The following is a 25,149-nucleotide window of genomic DNA, read 5'->3' as shown; positions in this document are numbered from 1 at the left end:
CCAGTGTACCAGATCACTTCCCATTAACTCCCATTGTACAGAGTTCCTGATCCAGTAATAAAATGTTCTCCAATTATTCAGGCTTTTGTTGTTTAGTAAACTGTATATTGCCAGCCTGGCATGACAGACATATTTTATTAAATGTATTATTGTAACTGATCGCCACTATATAATAGACATGTTAATAAATTAAACATGACATATAAATTAGATTATAGCAAAAAATGATTGGCAAACACAAAACTGTAAATCCTTTTGTATACTGACTGAATGTTTGATTTAGATTTTTTTAAACTGTGTTGTCAATGCACCTTTAATGGTACATTAATTGGTCCTAACTCACACCACGGCCCGTTCACCCATCACCCCTGTGCTCACTGACCTACATTGAGTCCCGGTTAAGCAGCGCCTCGATTTCAAAATTCTCATCCTTGTTTTCAAATCCCTCCATGGCCTCGCCCCTCCCTATCTCTGTAATCTCCTCCAGCCCCACAACCCCCCTGAGATATCTGCGCTCCTCTAATCCTGCCCTCTTGAGCATCCCTGATTATAATCGCTCAACCATTGATTGCCTAGGCCCTAAGCTCTGGAATTCCCTGCCTAAACCTCTCCGCCTCGCTACCTCTCTTTCCTCCTTTAAGACACTCCTTAAAACCTACCTCTTTGACCAAGCTTTTGGTCATCTGCCCTAATTTCTTCTTATGTAGCTCGGTGTCAAATTTTTGTCTTATAATACTTCTGTGAAGCAGCTTGGGATGTTTTGCTACGTTAAAGGTGCTATATAAATACAAGTTGATGTTGTTGTGCATTCGCAGTACAAGTTTAGCATTGGTGCAAAGCTGTTTCACCATGTTAAACATGGAGTGTAAATCAGGTGTCAAAACAAAGTGGAATGAGGCTTCTTCCTCCAGGGAGTCTTAATCCCTTTCGTTCAGTGTCTGGTCATGCCCTGTTTAAGCAACAATAAGAATGTACACAACTGTAGCAAAAATATTTCAAATGTTGTCTTCTTTTTTGTTAAAGTATTACATTTTTGCTATTGCTATAATCATTCTGCAGTGAATGTCCCAGGACTTTTCCTGTTGCCATGTTACATTTGCTGCGTGTGGCTGAGGAATAAAAATCAGGGGAAGAAAAGGACTGAAGATCAACGATAAATTTAGAAATGTCAAAACTGTTTCAACAATTTTATAAGTATGGAAATAAAGCTCTGGTTCAGGAAAATATCATTTGCAAATAACTTAAAGTTAAGTGAGGGGTTTGTTAGTATCAAGTCTCCAAATCTGGGCATCAAAGAATTTTATTGATTGAGCATCTTGACTTATTTAATGGGCTTTGCTGAAATGTGGCTCTAAACCCTTAAGGATGGATATGCTGGAAGCTTGGCGATATATTGAGCTTAGAGATGGTTTTATACATGCAGAGGTTTATGTTATGTCTCACTACTCTTTTGTCCTTCTATCTTGATAGTTCCATTTTCAGCTTTGAAGACCATGTGCATAGCTCTGATGATATCATTCGAGTTATGTGATGTTACAATGGCGGTGTATAAATGTAACATTAAACCAGGATGCTTGTGGAGTCTAGCAACTTTAGAGTTGTGGATTGGTGCCACACAAACATACCATATGTAAAAAGGCTATGATTGTGTAGTGGTTCTGGTTCTGGACTAGTTTGCAGATGACACAAAGCTGGGTGGGCGTGTGCGCTGTGAGGAGGATGCCGAGAAACTCCAGTATGATTTGGACAGGTTGGGTGATTGGGCAGATGCATGGCAGATGCAGTTTAATGTGGATAAATGCGAGGTTATCCACTTTGGTGGCAAAAACAGGAAGGCAGATTATTATCTGAACGGCAATAGATTGGGAGAAGGGCAAGTGCAACGAGACCTGGGTGTCCTTGTGCACTGTTGTGTATGTACCTTTAAGGGAATAACTGGTCTCAGACTGCAGTACCGGCAGTGACCACCCCTGTATAAAAGGCCCTAGCAGGCTTCTGTAGTTTCAGTTTCCAGGTTGTCTCCATTCAGTAAAGACTTGTTATAATCAACTCCTGCAGTCCTTGTCTCAATTATACACGGACATAATACTGGCGACGAGTAAGAAACGAACTTACCTGCAACTCGGCAGCACCTCAGACGACGTTATTGAAGGTCGAAGCCAGAAGAATAAATAAATAAATAAATAATCCAAAGGAACTCGAGAAACGGGCGTCGACCGTGGGCAACCGCCCTCCAAATCATCGAATTGAAAAGTTGCAGGAGAGACTGTCGAGAGCCAGGCTTGGTTCTCCAGTCTGTGGTTTCCCAGCTAATCGGGCTGGTGGCAGGTAGTGCACTGATCCTTCCTGGGCTGCGGTGGGCTAGAGCTCGATCGGGTGGCTCTGCAACGGGGCCGGGCAGCGAGTCGGGAAGCAAAGAGAGAGAGAGAGGGTGGAGCACACAGGGCGCGGCCGGTGCTTCGAAGCCGGGCAGCGTTCGGACCTAAGAAGCGGGAGGGAAGTGTCCCAGAGGGTCCACTCCACGATGGGAACGGTTCTTCAATTAACGGAGCAAATATTGAAGCGCGATAGAAAAATAAAAATACCGCGAAGAGCGGCGTTGGCAGCAGCGATCGGGGAGGCATGAAGACCATAGGGTGTCGCCATTACAGGACAGTAAAATAAATATAATCGCCAGCAACAGCGTTGGCAGCAGCGGCAGCGGCGGGAAAGCGCGGGAGGCGCCATCTTAACTCGGCGGGGAAGAAGGAAAAGCGCGGGAGGCGCCATTTTGATCCATCGGGGACGAAGGAAAAGCGCGGGAGGCGCCATCTTAGATTTTCAAGATGCCAAAGACTGGCGATATCACTGCCTTTGATAATGCAATAGAAGACTGGACCACGTATGTGGAAAGAGTCGAGGTATATTGCGAGGCAAACGAAATAGCCGATGAGAAAAAGGCATCGGTATTGCTAAATTTAATGGGCGCAAGAACGTACGGCCTATTGTGGGACCTGATTACTCCAGCCAAACCGAAGGCGAAGAGTTTTAACGAGATTGTTGCTATCCTACAGGAACACCTAAATCCTACACCGCTGCTGATAGCAGAAAGATTTAAATTCCACAGGAGAAATCAGCATAAAAATGAGAGCAATGCTGATTACCTACGCAAGCTATCAAAGCACTGCCAGTTCGGAGCAGGACTGGCAGATACCTTACGGGACAAATTTGTCTGTGGACTCCTGAGTGAAGGAACCCAGAAGAGGTTACTCTCAGAGAAAGAGCTGATGCTAGATAAGGCTGTCAGCGTGGCAGTATCATACGAAGCAGCAGCAAGGGGAGCTGCGGAAATACAACAAAAGCCACAGGAATACAGCACCCACGAAATGACACGGGGATTTGCAAAATGTTATCGCTGCGGCAGAACAAACCATGACCAGAAGGACTGCTGGTACAAGGACAAAATATGCAGGCAATGCGGAAAGATGGGACACATTGCACGAGTTTGCAGGTCTGGGAAGAAGACCAACGACAACAAAAAGGCTACTAAGGAACCGTACAGGAAAGTACAAAAGATGACGGACAGTAGTTCCGAAGACCAGATGAGCGATAGTGAATCCGGGAACAAGAGACTAAGCTGTCTCAAACTTCACAACGTAATTGCAAAAGAGGATCACCGAACCATTTGGGTCACCCTCACGACAGCAGGGTCCCAAGTCAAAATGGAATTGGATACAGGATCAGCTCTAACCGTCATGAATCGACGAGACTATGAGCGGCTATTCTCACACATACCCTTGAGAGAGACATCTATTGTCTTGAGGACGTATACGGGGCAAAAAGTATACCCCAGAGGAAAAATAAGGGTGCCTGTCGAATACAACGGCAAGAAAATACGGAAATTGTATCTCTACATTCTGCAAGATGGTGGACCACCGTTATTGGGATGTGAATGGATCAGAAAGATAAGTTTAGACTGGCACTCCATTCAGGCACTGATGGTGGCTGGTAAAAAGGATGACGACGTCACTCCTGGACGATTGTCAACAATCTTAGCTGACGCCAAAGAGGTATTTCAACAAGAACTGGGCACTCTTAAAGGCGTAACCGCCTCGATAAAAATAGAGGAGAATGCAATTCCCAAGTTTTTCAAAGCAAGACCAGTACCATATGCAATTCGCCCAGCCGTCGAGGCAGAGCTGGAGAATCTGGAGAATGCAGGCGTGTTATCTAAGGTAGACTGGAGCAAGTGGGCGACACCCATCGTTCCTGTCATGAAGAAAACGTTAAACAATAAGTCTGAGTAGCCAAGGAAGGTTTGCATCTGTGGGGACTTCAAGGTGACAGTGAACCCAGTCCTTCACACAGTACAATATCCTCTTCCAAGGATAGAAGATATCTTCGCCTCACTATCTGGAGGGAAGCGTTTTACAAAAATTGACCTAGCACAAGCATATTTGCAGATGGGGGTTGAAGAATCCTCTAGGAAGTATCTCACGATAAACACTCACAAAGGTCTTTACCAGTATAATCGATTGGTATTCGGAGTAGCATCAGCTCCGGCGATATGGCAAAGAGCGATGGAACAAGTCCTGCAAGGGATTCCGGGGACTCAGTGTTACTTGGATGACATCCTAGTGACAGGCGAAGATGACAGTGAACACCTTGCCAACCTAGAGCAGGTGCTCACTAGACTACGTGAGCATGGGCTACGAGCCAATCGCCCCAAGTGTGAGTTTTTTAAGAAACGGATATCGTATTGTGGCCACGTGATTGATGAAGAGGGGTTGCATAAGTCCCCTGACAAAATTGAAGCGGTAGTTAAGGCTCCAGCGCCTGAAAATGTGTCGCAACTGAGGTTATTCCTCAGATTGGTGAATTACTACCATAAGTTTTTGCCGAATTTGTCCACAATTCTGCATCCACTGAACGCCCTACTACGAACGGGAGTAGCATGGAAATGGAGCGATGAATGTAAGCGGGCCTTTCAGAAGAGTAAAGGCCTAATCACTTCAAGAGAAGTATTGGCTACAACCCATCACTACCGATAAGACTGGCGTGTGATGCGTCTCCCTACGGCATTGGGGCGGTACTGTCACATAAATTCCTTGATGGTTCAGAGAGGCCGATAGCTTTTGCGTCACGCTCGTTAACTTCAGCCAAGCGTAACTACGCCCAGATTGACAGAGAGGCCCTCAGCCTGGTGTGGGGGGTGAAGAAGTTCAATCACTACCTGCACGGTCAGAAATTTACTCTACTAACTGATCATCAACCTCTCGTCTCCATTTTCAACCCTCAGAAGGGCGTGCCGATAATGACGGCACAACGGCTACAGAGGTGGTCCCTTTACCTAGGGGCACACCAATATGACATCGAGTACAAAGGAACTAAACAGCATGGGAATGCTGATGGATTGTCGCGCCTACCGTTGCCGACGGTGAAAGAAGAACTGGCAGTGGATCCAGTGGAGTTATTCCACTCGACTATAGTCGAATGTCTCCCTGTGATGAATGCAAACATAGAAAAGGAAACACAAAATGACCCGACACTCTCCTGGGTCTATGATTTAACGGTGAAGGGATGGCCAGCAGATGGCGAACCACTGCTGCCAGCATTCTCGCCGAGAACAGCTGTCAGTGTGCAGAGGAACCTTGATGTGTGGATCCAGAGTAGTAATTCCACCCAAATTGAAGGATAGAGTGCTCAATGAGCTTCATGAGGGTCATCTGGGAGGGGTAAAAATGAAGAACTTAGCCAGAGCGTTTGTGTGGTGGCCGGGAATCGATAGAGAAATCGAAGAGATGACCAAGAGCTGTACAGGATGCCAGAAGGTCCAAAACGCCCCACCACAAGCCCCTCTACATCCATAGGAGTGGCCCTCATCTCCATGGCAAAGGGTGCACATTGATTTTGCTGGTCCCTTTATGGACTCGATGTTTTTAATTGCGGTGGATGCACATTCAAAGTGGCCAGAGGTAATAAAAATGTCCTCAACCACCACAGAAAAATCTATCACAGTCTTACGAACCATATTCACCAGGAATGGGCTGCCTGAACAGATTTGCTCTGACAATGGACCACAGTTTGTGTCTGAAGAGTTCCGGAGGTTCTTAAAGAACAATGGTGTTAAGCATTACACATCCGCCCCATATCATCCAGCCACTAATGGATTGGCCGAGAGGTTTGTTCAAACATTCAAGAAGGCTATCAAGGCAATGTGTAATGAAGATATACCCCTACAACACAAGGTGGATAACTTCTTGTTTGCCTACCGGAATGCGACACATGCGGTTACCAACCAAACTCCAGCCATGATGTTCTTCAATCGAAGACTACGATGCCGCTTGGATTTGGTTAAGCCAAACGTCAGAAGAGATGTGGAGAACAGGCAGTTTCAGAATATGAATGAAAGGCCGACCAGGAGTTTTAAGGTAGGTCAACCAGTTTTGGCCCGGGACTACCGCACAGAGAAATGGCAGCCAGGAACGATCTGTACACGGCAAGGACCTCTAATGTATACCGTGGACGTTGGAGAGAGCATTGTAAGACGCCATGCTGACCAGATTCTAGAGTCAATGGAAAATGTCAACTCCACACCACGATCTGATACACCTGGCGATGAAACCGAAGTACCAATTGCATCTACCGCAGAATCGGTGATATTGGAAGCAGACGAACCAAACAACGACATTGATCCCGACTCAACCTTGCCAGAAGAACCTGATATCCCAAAGAGGCGTTATCCAGACAGAATCAGGAAGCCTCCTCAAAGACTGAACTTATAATTGCTTAACTTCAACCAATGTATCTAGCAACCGTAATTGTAATTGTAATTAGTTATTATTTAGTTGTTAAATGAATGTTATGTACTGTTTATCTAAAAGGGGAGGAATTGTTGTGTATGTACCTTTAAGGGAATAACTGGTCTCAGACTGCAGTACCTGCAGTGACCACCCCTGTATAAAAGGCCCTAGCAGGCTTCTGTAGTTTCAGTTTCCAGGTTGTCTCCATTCAGTAAAGACTTGTTATACTCAACTCCTGCAGTCCGTGTCTCAATTATACACGGACATAATATGCACCAGTCACTGAAGGTAAGCATGCAGGTGCAGCAGGCGGTTAAGAAGGCAAATGGTATGTTGGCCTTCATAGCAAGAGGATTCGAGTACAGGAGCAAGGATGTCTTGCTACAGTTGTACAGGGCCTTGGTGAGAACACACCTTGAGTATTGTGTGCAGTTTTGGTCACCTTATCTGAGGAAGGATGTTCTTGCCATGGAGGGAGTGCAGCGAAGATTCACCAGACTGATACCTGGGATGGCAGGAATGACGTATGAGGAGAGATTGGTTCAATTGGGCTTATATTCACTGGAGTTTAGAAGAATGAGAGGGGATCTCATTGAAACTTATAAAATTCTAATAGGGCTAAACAGACTAGATGCAGGAAGGATGTTCCCGATGGCGGGGGAGTCCAGAACCAGGGCTCACAGTCTAAAGATAAGGGGTAAGCCATTTAGGACAGAGATGAGGAGGAATTTCTTCATCCAGAGAGTGGTGAACCTGTGGAATTCTCTGCCACAAAAGGCAGTTGAGGTCAATTTATTAAATATATTCAAGAAGGAGTTAGATATATTTCTTAAGGCTAAAGGGATCAAGGGATATGGGGAGAAAGCAGGGACAGGGTACTGAATTTGGATGATCAGCCATGATCTCATTAAATGGCGGAGCAGGCTCGAGGGGCCGAATGGCCTACTCCTACCTTCTATGTTTCTATGTAATCCAAAGGCCAGAAGTTCATAATCCCATGATGAGTTGTGATTTGAATTGAATAAATCTGATTATTAAACGTTGCTAAAGCTGCTAGACTGTTGTAATGTCCTTCAAGAACCTTCCACCTCTACCTAGGCCACGATTTCCCCAACCTTGGTGGGTCCGTGGCGGGCGACGCCAGTGGCGGGTCCCGGCCTCGCTCCTGGCTCCAGCCCACTGTCCAAAATGATTTTCCCCTGATTGGGCTTGCCAGCCAATTGAAGGAAGCAGGTTTGATTATGTCATTTGAGACCAATGCAGTCTGGTTGCACATTGCACAGGAGGACACAAGCAGGGATGTTGTCAGGAGGACCAGGCTGCAGTGGTGCAAACCTTTCAATGATCTCAGTAGATCACAAAACGTTACTGCAAAGCCACACTCAACCGCATCCTGCTGTGCCTTTCATCACATCCCCATCACTCTGCCTTCCCTACCCTACTCCGGCACATCCTTACTCACAACAACTTACCTTGCACCTCCATCCATCCCTCTCTATCTACATTATCACTTCCCCATCTCACTAGCCACCCCTCACACTCACCCTCATCCTAATCCAATCATACCAACTAACAACACAGAAGGGTAGGCACTTGGGTGTTTTATGCAATGTTCATGTAAAGTTTCTGTTAATGTGATGCTAAACATTGAAACCTTTATTTTCAACACTTTGTGTTCTTAGACAGATCTGTGTGCACCTTTGGAAGTGGCTTATTGAGTTGCAGTGAATGGTGAGACATAACGGTACCACACGCAGTGGCGATGAGTGTGAAATGAATGGTTTGGGCATTGTAGGGATGCTTTATGGTGTTGGTGTGGGATGGTGCCAACCTGCTGCATCATGTGAAGTAAATCTGGCCATGGTGAACCCATCCCTGGCCTCCTGGGCAGCAATGTGGTCGGGTGCTGATGCTCTCTGTCCTGTGCAGCACCAGTTGATTGCCTTGATTGCGGAGGAGGTTGGTGTTATTGTTGGTGCTGCTAGTGTGCCTGGTGCTGCTGGTGTTGGGGCTGATCATGGTGGGATGCTGAGGACCAAGGTGAAATAGTTTCAAGGGCACTGATGCTGATGTAGTAGATGGCAGGTGAACTTGAGATGACAGAAGCGCTCTGTCAATGGTGAAAGAGGTTGTTCCAATGAGGTGACACTGGATAGAGAGTTTGCTCCAAACACTTGCAAGCTGCATAAAGCTCAATCTGTCTTCCAAATGCAGTAAGCAGCAGCTTCTGAGCTTGGACAGTTAACAGATGTGAGATGGGAGCTTTTTTAGCACATTTGCAGCTGTTAAGTAATGAAATGATTCCATGGTCATACAACTCCCGACCTCCTTACCTGACGTGATCCCCGAGCAGCGTGGACCCCGTGGGTGACCTTGTAAAATGTAAAGGTGATCTCAAAATACTTCTTAATGGACTGTAACAAGGCCATAATGACCTGAATTGCCTCCCCTGCCACTGCCTGTTGGGTCTGTTCAGCGCTGACAGACCCGACATCTGGGAAAGGCGCGTGGCACCGGGTTGTCAAAGGGGTCACGACCCTCTGTCAAAAAAAAATGTTTGCCCACCCAACCCACCACTGAATGTGTCCGCTGAGCTCCCGTAAACTCCCCCCCCCCCCAGCCGATATGTAACTAAGGTACACTACGTGATTGCTGCTTCTTACCCTCTGAAGTTGGGCAATAAATGTAGTCATCAATATTGAGGACATTTTTCTGATGGTCATTACTTACTGCAACAGCATAAACATGTGTACAAAGAACATTTACAATGTTGCTACAAATAACGAACTGCGCAAATCCATCCCAAATACGATGATGCCATCTTCATCAAGTACGACAACATTTCAGGACATGACATAACCACATCAGATATGAAACTTGTTAATTCCAGTTCATTAAAACGTTAGAAAGCTGTGCTATAATCAGAAAACTCAGGTGACAGCTGTGGAATTGAACCCAGTGAACCCAAGCAGCAAAATGACTTGGTTGTTCATTGGTTATGAACAATATTCCCTTTAATTTTTTTTTCCGTGCACGGTCCCTTTAAATTTGCTGTGCGGCCGCGCATGCGCAGTATCATCCCCAGTGTCAGCAGCTGGCGAGCGGCCTGCGCAGGACCACCCAGTCGATGCACCTGCGCAGCTTCGGGAGTGTTGCTTCTGAAGTCAGCTCCACTCATGTTAGCCATATGTTGAACAACTAATATAAATAAACTAAAATCTATATATATATTAGTTGATCACCTGTGGCATTGTTTACAGAGAAGATAAAAGAATTGTGACTGTTACGATTTCTACTTAATTTATTTGGCATATTTTCTTGACAGGGTAGAAGCAGAGAGGATGTTTCCCCTCGTGGGGGAATCTAGAACTAGGAGGCATAATTTCAGAATAAGGGGGCACCCTTTTAAATCGGAAATGAGGACGAATTTCTTCTCTCAGAGGGTTGTGAATCTTTGGAATTCTCTTCCCCAAAGAGTTGTGGAGGCTGGGTCATTGAATATATTTAAGGTGGAGATAGACAGATGTTTGAACGATACGGGAGTCGAGGGTTATGGGGAGCGGGCAGGGAAGTGGAGTTGAGGCCAAGATCAGATCAGTCATGATCTTATTGAATGATGGAGCAGGCTCGAGGGGCCAAATGACCTACTCCTGCTCCTACGTCTTATGTATGTTCTTATGTTCTGCTCCGCTCAGTATGTTGCTCAATAGCCAGCCACAGGTTGGGTTGGGAGTACATCAACAATTTACATTGGAAGGAAGAGAGTCAGAAGGATGTACATAGTCAAGAAAGAGCATCTTAAGGAGATTTTTGAAGGCACAAAGGGAGGTGGCGAGGGCAAGATGCTGAGGGAGGGAACGACAGCGGGTGGGACAAGATGGCCAATGGAGCAGCTAACAATGGCAGAATAGGGGGTGTGGAGAATTGCCTGTGGCATGGATCCTCCCAGCTGGGTTGTGTGTGGGAGGAGCTGCTGGACCCGATAGTAAGAGAAGCCACTGCTGCCCTTGCCATTTCCTGCCTCAGCTGCTGATGGGATGGTTTCCAAGTAAAAAGGAGGAACTTGCCAACAGTCTGCTTCGAGCCAGATATCAATCTGCACCACTTCAAGGTGTCACTGAGAAAGTACATTGCATCCCGTTGAGTGGGCAATTGTTTTGAACATCAATACTAGCAGGAGTTGTGAGAGGGGAAATTAACCTGTGCAAGGGCATGTATGTACTGAGAATAGGGCCCAGACCATGCATGTGCAATCTAGCCTAACGGTAAGGCAAATGAAGAGGCAACAAAGCCCAGTAAAAAAGCAAATCGGCAGGGGGCTAGAGTCCCAGACCCCAAGCTAGGCCTCTGTTAAAATAGTGTACGAATGCGGAATGCCACATAGATAACTCCATGGCTAAGTTATATGGTTTTAGCCAAATTATTTTATTTCTCACGTGTTTGAAAGAAAGAACTTATATTTATATAGCCCCATTCACATCCTCAGCCAGTGAAGCATTGAGAAGCATAGTCACTGCTGTAACGTAGGCAAACACAGCAGACAATCTGCACACAGGAAGGTCCCACAAACAGTCATGAGATAAGTGACCAGAAAATCTGTTGTTGTAATGGTGTTGCTTGAGGGATAAATGTTGCCCAGGACACCGGAAAAACTTCCCTTCTGTTCTTTGAATCATGCCATGAGATCCTTTATGTCCACCTGGACCACCAACAGACAGAACCTTGGTTGAACATCTCATTCAAAAGACAGCGGGGGAGAATTTCGGTGGAGCCGCAAACGGGGCGGCAAGCTCGCCTGAGCGCCGGAATTAGCGCAGCTATCGGAGCAGTTGCAACCGCCGGAAATTCAGCTTGAACGCCCCAAGAGGGACACGGGGCGAGGCTCGAGGCGCTCCGCGTCCCTTAGGGCGCTGAAACTGAATATCGCAGCGCAACGTGCCGCAGCGCCACACGCTGCAGCATGGTGCGCTGCGGTACTGCAGGCCTTCCTCCCATTCTTAAGGGGGAGGGGCCTGCACCAGCGCGATCGGAGATCGCAAGTGCCGACAAAAGAGCCCGGCACCGAGGAGAAGGGCCGGGCTCTCGGAAAACAGCCGGCACTGCTGCGGGGGGAGATCAGGAGGCCGGGGATGGAGGTGCTGGCAGGCGGCCGCCGAAAAAAACAGCCGCCCTGCACCTCCACCTTAATTTGCACCACTGCCGCCACAGGTAGGCCCCGTGAACTGGGCGCGAGTTGTGAACGGCGCTACAGAGGCGGTCGCTACCGAATATCGAGATCGGGGCAGTAGCGGGGCGCTGCGCACACCGATGATGTCATCGGTGGCGGCGCAGCGCAACAGGCTAATGCCACCATTAGCGCCCCAGCTAAATATTGCAGGAGGCGTGGCCAGTGGCGCTAAAGCCACTGAGTGCCCTCTTTAGGCGCTAACTGGTGGCGCAGCCCACCGAATTTCTAGGCCAGCATCTCCAATGGTGCAACACTGAAGTGTCAGCCTAGGTTAGATGCTCAAGTCTTTGGCATGGGCCATGACCCTCTGACTCAGCAGCAAGATTGCTACCACTGAGCCAAGCTGACACTTCCATGTATTACATCAAAAATGTTTTGTGCAACTGTATATTCAGCAGAGTCCAAAAAAATGGGAATTGTAACCATTTTGATAAAATAAGTAGTGTGATAATTTAAAGATTTTTCATGTTATTGCTGTTATCAATTGGGACGGACTGGCCATATGGGAAATCAGGAGATTTTCCCCCGAGTACCCCCATGATGGTTCCATAGTGTTGGATTATTGGCATGCCTCTTTTTCCGTAAGAATCCCATGTATTTTCGGGGAAACCAGTCTGACCCTGTTAGCAATGAAAATTGAATGATATCCAGTTTAAATTTTATTTGAATTTTTTCCTGCTTTTTTCCAGTTCTGACAAAAGATCATCGACCTGAAACGTTAACTCTGTTTCTCTCTTCACAGATGCTGCCTGACCTGCTGAGTATCTCCAGCATTTTCTGTTTTTATTTCAGATTTCCAGCATCTGCAGTATTTTCTTTTTGTATTAAATTTTATTTGACTCATTTTAAAAAACACAATATGGTTAAATTTGAGTTGCTGAGGTAACATTTCAAATATTTTGCATTTCAAAAACAAGCAGAATTTTCCAGTTGAAACCAATGCACCATTATGATAATCCACTGTCAGTAAGTACCCTGTCTAAAAGTGGCAACTGTTGATGATTGGCAGTGAATGACACTTTGTCTTGCATTAATTTGGATGATTATGCTAACAGTCTCTTGAAACAGATGTAGTTATCCAGGATGTTGGCATCTTTGATGCTGGTCCAATTAGTTTACAATCGAAATAGCCACTGAATAAGGCTGCAAGATTCTTTCAAAAGACAGACTTTGAACAATTTCAATATGTAGTTCTCACTTTCCCACAAATTCAGGCAAATTAAACCCTTTAAAGCATATAATCTGAGAAATAACTTGGATTAAAAAGAGCTACCAATTAGTAAATACTAACAGTTGTTAAAATCATTGCCTCTATTTTACTGATAAAATATATTCACACGCTGTCTTTTAGAAACCACGGCATCAAAAGCTGTACGCTGACACCCAATCACAGGACTGCAGCCAAACATTGAAAAGAATGATCCATTACAAATTCAAATCTTGCTGCGAGATTAATACAGGTAAAGCATAAATGTCTCCCTTTGATAAACACATAAAGCATCTCATTAAATCAGCCTAAATTGAGCCCCTTTAGATCAGTGTTTACCTTTGGAAAGCAAAGCAAGCAAATGTTTTGTGATGTGTGTGTGGTAACATTGCTCACATAACATGAAAGGAATGCGTAGCAAAGGCAACTGCAATGACAACATGATGGATGCAATGAGTGATGAACTTTGTCACAAGGACCTATTCAGGACAACTGAAATAATTTCTGCAACTTCTTCAATAATTAGCATGTCATTCTGTGGAAAAAAAAGAACTCTTGTTGGAATTTTCAATGTGTAAACTATTGGGATCATTTCTTGCCTTAGTACATCACTATCTGTCATTATGATTGATGATTAAGCTTGTTTTTTTTTACATATTCTGTTCATAGACCAAGCAAGATAATCACTAAAACCTGAATTATGTATAGTCATCTAACCTTCTTGGGAGCTTGTATTTAATGAGCATTTTTAGTAAAGTGTGGCAAGGTCATGTCTTTTCTCCCCCAATAGGTCAGGACGGTCATAAAGAGGATATGCAGCAGGAAGGAAAGAACAAAATAGCTATTTATATTTTACTGGTGCGAATTATCTTAGAATTGACCATCAGCAGATTCATGAGTGAGTTGTGTAGGTCAGTCTCCCAGTGAAATACAAATGTATCCATTACAAATTCTGCTTATGTTGTAAGCATCTCAAAAAATGGTCACCAGATTGTGGGAAATCTTATATTAATTCTGTTCCTAAATGTAAAACATGGAGGCAGCAAAGCCACTTTACGATGGCATTAGAAAGCTGTCATAACATCAAAGTAGCTATCTTGATAAAGAAATAATTTTACTGCAGACAGTAAAATGTTATTTTATACCCCACTGCAAAATGACCTTCATTCCCATTAAATGAATTGCTTTATGAGAAAAATGTAGACTTCATATTCATCAGTACTGAGCCTCATATCAGACTACATATACTCGTACTAAATTTGTAGATATTTAAGAAGATCCTATTCCTTTGTATCACATTACAGTGGAGTGCATTAATGATGCTGTGGTTGCTCCACAGTATAACTGTCCACTTCTCAAAATTGTATTCACCTTGAATTATTCATCTCCTAACTTTGGGGTGCCACTAAATAAGAATTCCTGTCCTTGGCCCATCCTGGAAAGCAAGATTGAGCTAGCAAACTACTGTTCTATAAGAAGAGCTGAGCATAACAATCCATCATGTACTCAACCCTGAAAACAGAGCAGTGCAATCAAAAACCCAATTATGATCACTTGTCTTTTTCTCTATAATTGCATGCGAGGCCACTCTTACACTGCATGAAAAACAACAACTCTAGAATAATTGATAGCGACCGTACCATTCTTCACAGATGTTATACTTCAAATTCCACAAAGGACAGAGATATGTCAAATAGAATATTCATTTATAGTCTTCCATGCAGAACCAGCCTGTGTTATGGAAAAATCTATTGTTAAATTAGGCTTTCTCTCGAGTTGTGAACTAGCCAGTTTCTGAAAAAACCTAGATACATTTTGTTCCCTTTTATTATCCAATTATACTATGTGTCAAAACCAGAGCAGCACCCTTTCACAGTGAAGTCTTCTTTTCTGAAATAAAGTAAATCCAGGCTGGACTTTGTGTGATACAGTCCAAAGCAATTCCAAGCAGATCTGTCTCTTCTGATCTGCTCCCAGTTTCTGTATAACTGCTAGATAATTTCACCATTCTGTAGTGATGGTTTTAAAGGTAACATCTGCCAAATCATGCACTATCTTGTCTCTTTTTTTCAAGCTTGTTTAAATGATTGTTGTTTTCACTATACAAGGGAAACATTCACCTATTCATGGGGCTTAATAAAAGCTGTCAGTGATTTGTGCAGATAGACATAGGGAAGTAAGCTAAAACTCTGGCTGGTTGTGCATACTCTGAAATATTTTTTGTGATGCACACGTCCTGGGCAAGATTCTTCAGTTTGTCATTGCTATTGTCCTTGCATAACCTGCCTAACTAAAAAGGCAGTGCATCAGGCTCTCCTGGTGGATTTGTAGGTAAATGCAGTAGCTGCTGTGGTGCCATGCCTTACAGATCAGCAGAGTCCCACATTTTATCTCCCGCCAGTGCTGACTGAGCTTATCTTAGCTAGAGTAGGGTAATAGAATTGGCTTTAGTATTCATGGACTAAGGAGGAGAACAGTCACCCATGGCACCTACTCCTGATTGCTCTCAGGTAATCCCTGTTGGTAAGTGTGCATATGTGGGTGTTGGGATGAGGTCAACATCATCCCATCATCCAAGCATCTTATTAATGACCTGGACTTGGGTATACAGGGTATAATTTCAGAGTTTGCAGATAACACGAAACTTGGAAATGTAGTAAGCAATGAGGCGGATAGTAATAGACTTCAGGAGGACATAGACAGACTGGTGAAATAGGCAGACATATTGCAGATGAAATTTAACACAGAACTGTAAAGTGATACATTTTGGTAGGAAGAATGAGAAGAGGCAATATAAACATAATCATGCAATTTTAAAGGGGGTGCAGGAACAGAGAGACCTGGGGGTGTACGTACACAAATCGTTGAAGGTGGCAGAACAAGTTGAGAAGGCTGTTTAAAAAAAATGGGATCCTTGCTTTATTAATAGAGGAATAGAGGACAAAAGCCAGGAAGTTATGCTAAACCTTTATAAAACACTGATTAGGCCTCGGCTGGAGTATTGTGTTCAATTCTGGGCACCACGCTTTAGGAAGGATGTCAAGGCCTTAGATACAACACAGAAGAGACTTACTAGAATGAGACTAGGGTTGAGGGACTTCAGTTATGTGGAGAGACTAGAGAAGCTGGGGTTGTTCTTCTTAGAGCAGTGAAGGTTAAGGGGAGATTTGATAGGTGTTCAAAATCATGAAGGGTTTTGATAGAGTAAATAAGGAGAAACTGTTTCCAGTGGCAGAAGGGTCAGTAACCAGAGGACACAGATTTAAGGTGATTGGCAAAAGAACCAGAGGGAACATGAGGAAACATTTTTTTTCCCTTAAACCTAGAATCTGCCTCCAAAACAATTAACTAGATATGTGTCTCATTGTTGTTGGAATCCTGCTGTGTGCAATATGATTGCTGAGTTTTCTTAATTAACAACTGCACATCAAAGTAATTAGTTGCCTGTGAACGGCTTTGAGAGGCCCTGAGGGACCTGATAAGATGCTATATAAATGTAAGTTCTTTCTATTATTGTAGCAACTGCATAGGAACAGTACATTTTAAAGCAGACACCATTTGAAGTGAATGAGCTCTTCATAGAGAGTACAAGTGCTACAAATTGCTTTGGTTGAAACAGTTAGCAACAGGATTGTCCCAATTTGCCAACACCATTTCCATTATTGGCCAGTAGAGTCCTAGGGGGAAAAAAAGTATGTGTCCCTGTAAAGATTGCATGTATTCCATGTTATTGGAAAATTAGAACAACTTAAATATTCATTGGTAGGGAACCCTGCCACTCTGTTTGTATATCAATGATTAAACTCCATGGGGGACTGTACATCTTGGAAGTATAAGGCTAGCTACTGAGAATCACATCAAACAGGAAGGCCTAAAGTAAATGCAAGTTTTTTATGTTTCACTAAATCGAGACTACATTGAAACTTGTTGAAATCTTAACCCATATTAGGTTTATATACACATCAATAAACATGGCTATAATTATTATATGCGATTACTGCTATTTCTAACAAGTAAAAAGGACGAATAGAAATGTTGAATTAGAATGTGTTATTATTTGAATTTGGAGGCAGAAATACTGAACTCTAATAGCAATACAGGACAGTAAACCTGTTTGCTACTCTTATTTACATAACTGTTAACCTTTTATTGTTCTACATCACTTAAAAGGAAGAGATGTACGTTTAAATCATGAGAAGGTGGTGCTGAGAAGCACTGTTTACCCAGGTCAGATTGTTTGTCTATTCAAGGGTTCTAGTCAGACACCAAGCATTGGTTACATGCTGATGTGACAATGCACCTGCTTCAACAACTCTCAGCCTGGACTATTTGAGGTACATTGCAGTCCTTCGGCCAATTTGTTTTCCTTTAAAAGGAAAAAATGAAGCTGGCGAACAGCAAACCTCCAGGCAGTGTGCAGATCTCTCGCTCTCCTCCCTCGGGGTTGATTTTCATTCAGCAGTCGGGAAGGAGGCGGGACTACAACTTTCGGGTTTTAGTCCCGCCTACATCGACGTCTGGCCAATCCACGCGATTTTCCCTTGATTGACCTTGTTGAGCCCGCCCAGCGGGCTCAGCAGGCCAATTAAGGGCCACCCGGCAACAGGTGACATCACAGACTGAAATTTCATCTGTCAAGAGGTCTTGGCAGATGAATTATCAGTGTTTCACAGCTGTTTGAAGCTGTCAAACACTGACAGTCTGACTTCTAACCTGAGTCCTTCTACACAGACTCAGTTAGAACTCTTACCAGCAATGAAAGCTGAAGGCTGTCACTTTTGACAGCTCGCAGCCATTCTGCTTTCAGTGCCGGCTGAATGATGGACTCCGAAACCTAGAGGAAGAAAGGCTGTTAAGGTAAGTACAGGTAATTTAAACTTCTTTACACACTTTAGACACACCAAACACACTTACCTTTGCACTCATGCACCCATCACTCACCTGAACACCGACATCGCGACCCCTCCAAGTCCTTCAACCCGACGGCCCGCCTGCTCTAACCTGGCGTGGTTTGGAGCTGTCGGGAATCCCACACGACACCCCTCAAAATAGGGATTACGCTAAAAACTGCATGTTAACTACCTGTTAACAGGCAGTTAATTGGCACTAATCCCTTCCTGCCTCGGGTGGGCGGGTCCCAGTGCGGGGCAGGTACCCGCCTCCTGTGAAACTTACGTGGAGGCGGGTTTTGGGTGGGATGGTGTCGGGATCCCCGAATTTGAGATTTTTGCCCCCCGCACGCCTAAAAGCCCACCTCACGGCACACTGAAAATCAACCCTCACCCGTGGGTCGTGCATAACTTACCTGAGCCACGAAAGGAGCCAGTGAAAGCATTAAAAGAATTCCCCTTTGAGCAGAAGTGTCCTTTTGCTGGAGCCATTTTCTGCATGTCGCTGTCACTATGGCAGACATGAGAAGTCATTCCCCCTAAAGGTCAGCGCTGACACGGTTAAGCACGGCAAGGGCTTTATCTGCACAGCACCGGAACTACCAAAATAAAACCAGCCTTAGACCTCTCCCCAAGTCTCGGCCAGTTTCTGTCTATTTCAGGCTGTAATTCACCCATTACTCATCTGACCTGACACCGTGTGTTTCCAGCCTCGACACGCTGTTGGTACCCAGGCTCTGGCTGTTGGTGTTAACCAGCAAGGTGATGAATAACAACCGTGTCTCCCTACCCATGGCCACGGCTGTTGTATTAGCCACTCTACTGGCGTGGGAGCAGCCGAATATTTTCAGTTGGACTTCAGGAAGCGAGAATGGACACTGAAGCAGGCCCAGGCTATTAACAAGCCCCCATCACACACCCGTATCCTTTAAATCTGGTTAAAAGGAACTTTTTACTTGAGTCTCTAAAAAAGATTTGTGGTAAACGGATGGATTGATATTTTTTCTAAAACTTATTCAACCAAACTGAGATCAGAATAAAAATGAAAAATTAAATGCGTAAAATAGATAAGTGCAGGTTTGAAGAGGCAGGATCACTATACAAATAAATTATTCAATAATGGATCTTTTCATTTTACTGCTTATTTCAATTATTAGTGCATTTAGGTTTACAGGAAGAATTGAGAATATAGCTGTTAGGGGATGTATTATTATATTAACCGATTCCTTGGCAGAACCAATGAATATTGAAGTACAGTCCTTGGTCTCACATATAGGTAGCTTCGTACTGAGAGAGGAATAATAAAGTGAAGGAAGAGACACACTGCTCCCCTGACACACTGCTCCCCTGACACTCGGCTCCCCTGATACACGGCTCCCCTGACACACTGCTCCCCTGACACACTGCTCCCCTGACACACTGCTCCCCTGACACACGGCTCCCCTGACACACTGCTCCCCTGACACACTGCTCCCCTGACACACTGCTCCCCTGACACACGGCTCCCCTGACACACGGCTCCCCTGACACACGGCTCCCCTGACACACGGCTCCCCTGACACACGGCTCCCCTGACACTCGGCTCCCCTGACACTCGGCTCCCCTGACACACTGCTCCCCTGATACACCGCTCCCCTGACACACGGCTCCCCTGACACTCGGCTCCCCTGACAGCCGGCTCCCCTGACACACTGCTCCCCTGACACACTACTCCCCTGACACATGGCTCCCCTGACACACTGCTCCCCTGATACACGGCTCCCCTGACACACTGCTCCCCTGACACACTGCTCCCCTGATACACAGCTCCCCTGACACACTGCTCCCCTGACACACTGCTCCCGACACTCGGCTCCCCTGACAGCCGGCTCCCCTGACACACTGCTCCCCTGACACACTACTCCCCTGACACATGGCTCCCCTGACACACTGCTCCCCTGATACACGGCTCCCCTGACACACTGCTCCCCTGATACACGGCTCCCCTGACACACTGCTCCCCTGACACACTGCTCCCCTGACACACTGCTCCCCTGACACACTGCTCCCCTGACACACGGCTCCCCTGACACACTGCTCCCCTGACACACTGCTCCCCTGACACTCGGCTCCCCTGACACTCTGCTCCCCTGACACACTGCTCCCCTGACACTCGGCTCCCCTGACACACGGCTCCCCTGACACACTGCTCCCCTGACACTCGGCTCCCCTGACACTCGGCTCCCCTGACACACGGCTCCCCTGACACTCGGCTCCCCTGACACACTGCTCCCCTGACACACTGCTCCCCTGACACTCGGCTGCCCTGACACACGGCTCCCCTGACACACTGCTCCCCTGACACTCGGCTCCCCTGACACTCGGCTCCCCTGACACACGGCTCCCCTGACACACTGCTCCCCTGACACACTGCTCCCCTGACACACTGCTCCCCTGACACACTGCTCCCCTGACACACTGCTCCCCTGACACACTGCTCCCCTGACACTCGGCTCCCCTGACACACGGCTCCCCTGACACACGGCTCCCCTGACACACGGCTCCCCTGACACACTGCTCCCCTGACACTCGGCTCCCCTGACACTCGGCTCCCCTGACACTCGGCTCCCCTGACACTCGGCTCCCCTGACACACTGCTCCCCTGACACTCGGCTCCCCTGACACTCGGCTCCCCTGACACTCGGCTCCCCTGACACTCGGCTCCCCTGACACACGGCTCCCCTGACACACTGCTCCCCTGACACTCGGCTCCCCTGACACTCGGCTCCCCTGACACTCGGCTCCCCTGACACTCGGCTCCCCTGACAGCCGGCTCCCCTGACACACTGCTCCCCTGAGACACGGCTCCCCTGACACACTGCTCCCCTGACACACTGCTCCCCTGACACACTGCTCCCCTGACACACGGCTCCCCTGACACACGGCTCCCCTGACACACGGCTCCCCTGACACACTGCTCCCCTGACACACTGCTCCCCTGACACTCGGCTCCCCTGACACACTGCTCCCCTGACACACTGCTCCCCTGACACTCGGCTCCCCTGACACACGGCTCCCCTGACACACGGCTCCCCTGACACTCGGCTCCCCTGACACTCGGCTCCCCTGACACACGGCTCCCCTGACACTCGGCTCCCCTGACACACTGCTCCCCTGACACACTGCTCCCCTGACACTCGGCTCCCCTGACACACGGCTCCCCTGACACACTGCTCCCCTGACACTCGGCTCCCCTGACACTCGGCTCCCCTGACACACGGCTCCCCTGACACACTGCTCCCCTGACACACTGCTCCCCTGACACACTGCTCCCCTGACACACTGCTCCCCTGACACACTGCTCCCCTGACACACTGCTCCCCTGACACACTACTCCCCTGACACACTGCTCCCCTGACACACTGCTCCCCTGACACTCGGCTCCCCTGACACTCGGCTCCCCTGACACTCGGCTCCCCTGACACTCGACTCCCCTGACACTCGGCTCCCCTGACACTCGGCTCCCCTGACACACTGCTCCCCTGACACTCGGCTCCCCTGACACTCGGCTCCCCTGACACTCGGCTCCCCTGACACACGGCTCCCCTGACACACGGCTCCCCTGACACACTGCTCCCCTGACACACGGCTCCCCTGACACTCGGCTCCCCTGACACTCGGCTCCCCTGACACACGGCTCCCCTGATACACGGCTCCCCTGACACACGGCTCCCCTGACATCGGCTCCCCTGACTCTCGGCTCCCCTGACACTCGGCTCCCCTGACACACGGCTCCCCTGACACACGGCTCCCCTGACACACGGCTCCCCTGACACACGGCTCCCCTGACACTCGGCTCCCCTGACACATGGCTCCCCTGAGACACGGCTCCCCTGACACACGGCTCCCCTGACACTCGGCTCCCCTGACACACGGCTCCCCTGACACACGGCTCCCCTGACACATTGCTGCTGACAAACTACTCCCGTGACACACTGCTCCCTTAACACATGGCTCCCCTGATACACTGCTCCCTTGATACACTGCTCCCCCGCCACACTGCTCCCCAGACACACTGCTACCCCGACACACTGCCCTCCCGACACACTGCCCTCCCGACACACTGCTCCCCCGACACACTGCTCCCCCGACACACTGCTCCCCCGACACACTGCCCTCCCGACACACTGCCCTCCCGACACACTGCCCCCCGACACACTGCTCCCCCGACCCACTGCTCCCCCGACACACTGCTCCTGACACACTGCTCCCCCGACACACTGCTCCCCCGACACACTGCTCCCCCGCCACACTACTTCGAGACCTGACACACTATCCTCACACACTACACCATACTCCACTGACACATTACTCCTGACAAACTATTCCCATGACACGCTAATCCCAACACACCTTTCCTTACACACTCACCCCGGATGCATTACTCCTGACACACTACTCCCGACACACTACTCCCCCGACACACTGCCCCCCCGACACACTGCTCCCCCGACACACTGCCCCCCCGACACACTGCTCCCCCGACACACTGCCCCCCCGACACACTGCTCCCCCGACACACTGTCTTCCCGACACACTGCCCCCCCGACACACTGCCCCCCCGACACACTACTCCCGACACACTGCTCCCCCGACACACTGCCCCCCCGACACACTGCTCCCCCGACACACTGTCTTCCCGACACACTGCTCCCCCGACACACTGCCCCCCCGACACACTGCTCCCCCGACACACTGTCTTCCCGACACACTGTCTTCCCGACACACTGCTCCCCCGACACACTGTCTTCCCGACACACTGCTCCCCCTGACACACTGCTCCCCCGACACACTGTCTTCCCGACACACTGCTCCCCCGACACACTGCCCCCCCGACACACTGCTCCTGACACACTGCTCCCCCGACACACTACTCCCGACACACTGCTCCCCTGACACACTGCTCCCCGACACACTACTCCCATGATACACTGCTCCCCCGACACACTACTCCCATGATACACTGCTCCCCCGACGCACTGTTCTCCGACACACTACTCCCATGATACACTGCTCTCCCGACACACTACTCCCATGATACACTGCTCTCCCGACGCACTACTCCCATGATACACTGCTCTCCCGACACACTACTCCCATGATACACTGCTCCAGACACACTACACCCTGGACACACTACTCCCCTGACACTACTCATCCCTGGACACACTACTCCAGACGCAGGACTGCAAAGTGATCCTATTATGGCCCGCCTTGAAGTGAAGTGAACGCGATCGATTAACCGGATCGCTTGTATTTTCCACAGGGAGCCCCCAGGAAGAGAAAGCCCGTCTGGAGCATTCGGCTCTCTCCCAGACTGCTGTGTATTGGAGTGGTGGAAGCATATTACACACACAAAATGGATCAGTTCCACAGTGTTCCCAAGCCTAGTCACTGGCCAGGAGGTCAGCCGGCAGCGCTTTGTGACTGAGCACTGCCCCTCCATACATTCACCAAATACTTCTATACTCGCACATCCCTTCCTTTCCCCTCGTTACTTTCAGTTTCCCTTTTCCTTGATGTATTTTTCGGGGTTTTAACCTCGTCCCTGCCCCCTCGTTTCACGGGCCTCGCTCGCTCGGCTCTTACCGACTGCATGGCCTTTATATTACGGATTTTAAAATAATATCCAGCCGCTTTGGGGGAAGTCCCTTCTGGGCGCTATGTGTAGTGAAATCGGCTTGTGGAGCACACGTTTTACCATTTTACCACACTTCAACAAACAGGAACCTCCTCTGGTGTTTGCCAGTTTTGTCCTAGGACACCGAATGGCACGGTACCTATTCATTATTTATAATTATTTAACACGTCAAACAATTTCAAGTAAACTTCTGAAAATATTTCAATGACTACCTATTTTCCCGCTTTCATTACTTTTAAGAACTCGCTTCCTTTGACTGCCCTTTCCTGGGAATTCCGATGGCTCGTTGGAAAGGATCTGGAGAAGCGGCTCTCCCCCACCTGGTCATCTCAAAACTTTGATCGGCTTAGTTTAGCCTTTCACTTATATCCAAATAAATACATGCATACATTAATTAATTAAAACACAACTTTAACAGTGGTCTCTCTGAGCAAACTAAAGCAGTTTTCAGGTCGAAACTCCAGTTAAATGGGCAACTCCCTACACAAGAATAAATAAGCAAATAAAATCACATGAAAACAACAGCCAGTTTACTGCGCTCAGGGCAATAAAACCGATCAACTCAAAAGAGACATCAAAGACACCAGGTTTATTGAACAGCAACAGTAAAATTATAAATCCTTTCACGATAGTGAGCGCCAGTAAATGGTAGGGTGGGTCGGAATCTCCCTCTGGATGACAGAGTTCGTGGCAGTGTGGGATTATCCGACGATTAAATCTCTCCCGTCTCCCTGGATTACACCGGGAACACTGGATCTCGCAGACCTACTTCATTGGGATGACTTTGGACGAGTTATTTTAACCGCAACACACAAAACAAGCCCCAGAGTCTAGCGGTTCAATTCTACACCAAATACATTGAATATTGGGAGTTGGATTTTCAGTGATATTAATGGTGTTTCGTACCAATATTTCCTCTAGTTATTGTTGGTGAGGACCTCACACCAGTTCCAGAAGTAGCAATGGTTATATTCCAATTAACTTGTACTGCAACGAAATGGTTACCCACTTTCGAGAGTGTTGTATTTTATCACTGTACGCTTTCATCTCTCAACCTTTGGCTCTCCCTCAATGTCCCAACTGCAATGTGAATATCAATCCATAAACAGTAGCGGATAAATCTGTGGGACCGACTGGTCTATTAACGCTAAGTTATTGATTACCAACACTGTACATAATTAGTTTCTGTATGGATATTTAGATATTGATTATTTAGATTCTTCGCCTTTGAAATATCATCTGTAGATAATGAAACGCTGTTTCTATGAATCGCATTGGCATTAAGTTAAACTAGATCAATTTTCAATAATGAGATTTATTGTCAATTTGCCACTCTGTACTAGTCGTCGATATTTGTTATTGTA

The 25,149-nt window shown here is 47.3% G+C and overlaps 1 protein-coding gene across 6 annotated transcripts in view; it reads right to left on the bottom strand.

Annotated features, from left to right (window-relative positions):
• Positions 1-25,149, bottom strand: part of LOC147102764 (netrin-1) — a 247,306-nt gene that overhangs the window by 210,290 nt on the left and 11,867 nt on the right. The window lies entirely within an intron of this gene.

Source organism: Somniosus microcephalus, chromosome 21 (genome assembly GCF_052327205.1).
Source record: "Somniosus microcephalus isolate GS21.2 chromosome 21, FLI_Smic_1.0, whole genome shotgun sequence".
Lineage (NCBI taxonomy): Eukaryota > Metazoa > Chordata > Chondrichthyes > Squaliformes > Somniosidae > Somniosus > Somniosus microcephalus.
The sequence above is the reverse complement of the archived record's forward strand: the minus strand, read 5'-3'. Positions and strand labels throughout refer to the sequence as shown.